Source organism: Bison bison, unplaced genomic scaffold (genome assembly GCF_000754665.1).
Source record: "Bison bison bison isolate TAMUID 2011002044 unplaced genomic scaffold, Bison_UMD1.0 scf7180017848559, whole genome shotgun sequence".
NCBI lineage: Eukaryota > Metazoa > Chordata > Mammalia > Artiodactyla > Bovidae > Bison > Bison bison.
This window is the reverse complement of record NW_011479132.1, coordinates 13,792-15,724: the sequence shown is the minus strand read 5'-3', so window position 1 is coordinate 15,724 and position 1,933 is coordinate 13,792. Positions and strand designations below refer to the sequence as shown.

Here is a 1,933-nt window from a genome sequence, read left to right as displayed (position 1 = left end):
GTTTAGAGGTCTAACAGAGCCAAATAAATCCACACATCCAGGTTATAAGCCATCAGAACTGTGTGGGCCCTGAGACAGAGCATGTGTATGATGATGACTTCTTCCAAAACCTGGATGGTGTAGCCAATGCCCTGGACAGTGTGGACACCCGTAAGTGTTCTGGATGGGTGAGAAGATGGCCAGAGCGATGTATGTGTTTTCAGGAGGCAGTGTCACCATCTCATGTACTGATGGTTACCTCCCCTTCATCTGCTGACTCTTTTCCACAGGCAGGTACATGGACTGCCACTGTGTTTACCACCATTAGCCACTTCTGAAGTCAGGCACACTGGGAACCAAGGGCAGAGGCATACAGCTCCAGCCAGGACCCTCCTGAGAAGCCCATCCCTATCTGCACGCTGAAGCACTTCCCAAAAGCCATCGAGCACACTTTGCAGGTGATCAGCTGTGGGGGTAGAAAGAGGTGGAACAGTAGGCATCTGGACAGTGCCAAGCTCTTTTGATTCCAGTGATGCGCACCTTAGTGTATATAAAATGTGCCCTGCCTTCAAATCTCCTTCATTCACTTACACCTAGTACCCTAAACTTTTTGGAATGCTTTTTCTTAACTTGTGAATTTTAGTTTGCAAACATACAGGGAAGTATTATGTATACTATGTAAACTATTTTACATAAGAAATGTATATCTAACAAGTGAAGATGTTTTTCTTAATATACAGGATATTGTTCTCTTGCTAAACAAAATCATCTTCTTAATATCAGCTCCGCTTGTTATTTAAAGGCCTTTCTAACACTGAGTACATAGTTTTGAATATAGCTTTCTGATTTTTGTCCAAAAAACATTTAGCAGCTTGTCAGAATAATTCTGTTTATATAATGCATATATATATTTAAAGGCCTCTCTAACACTGAGTACATAGTTTTGAGTATAGCTTTCTGATTTATGTCCAAAATATATTTAGCAGCTTGTCAGAATAATTCTTTTTATATAATGCGTATATATATTTATGTATAGAAGCACATATCTTTCATCTAGATTGACAACGTAAAAGCCTCCTGTTAACTGGCACTCAGAGCCTACTCCTAATTCCTGTGTCCTTTTCGGTCCCCAAATAACCATCATTTTATGAAAATATTTCTTAATGCAGTTTTGAGTATGTTTAGGAAGTATGGGAATAGTAAAAAGAAAATGAGAAGAAACAGTTGTATCTGTCACTTTTCCTTTCAGGATGAGTTTATACTTAGGGATTCAGTATGCATGTGTCTCTCTGCCTGTCCATGCCTTCCATGTTTGTGTGTGTATGTATATGTTTATAGTCAGAGACAGAGGGAGAGGTAGTAAGATGTGTTGGTGTGTGTGTGTCTGTCTGTCTGTTTCTCTGAATATGTAAAACCTTTGCAAGATTATGGTTCCATTACTCTGTTTCTTTCGACTAACATACAGAGAGGCCAGTAAAAGGGCTTTTGAAACAAATACCTGTTTGACACTTGGACTTAAGCTCTTCATGCTTCAGATCCCCTTATCTGTAAAATGGAAATGAAACTTGTCAATCTGACAGGACTTTTGTGAAGCATTTACATTTGGTATGTCCTTGTGACATTCACAATAAGTTTAAAATACATACCTGTGTGGTGGTTCTTTGATATTAACCTCTTGAGGTATAGATATTAGTGATGTAGAGTTTTGAAATGAGGATAGAAAAGACAAGATGTATCTGAAGGTCACAAAAGTGTGGCAGAGCTGGCATTTGAATCTGGATCTCCACCAACAGGATGCTTCACATCACTTTGCCTGGGACTCTATTTATTTATCTCTTTAGTTCTCAAGGGGCAAAGTGCTATTATCTTCTGCCCAGTCCGCAGAAAATCACTGTGGCAGGATCGTTCCTGCTTTATTCTTCATGTGAACTTTTTTCTGTAATTGAGGCATGAC

At 39.3% G+C, this 1,933-nt stretch overlaps 1 pseudogene; it reads left to right on the top strand.

Moving 5' to 3' along the window:
* The window catches only part of LOC104992550, a 17,978-nt pseudogene that overhangs the window by 6,949 nt on the left and 9,096 nt on the right, over window positions 1-1,933 (top strand).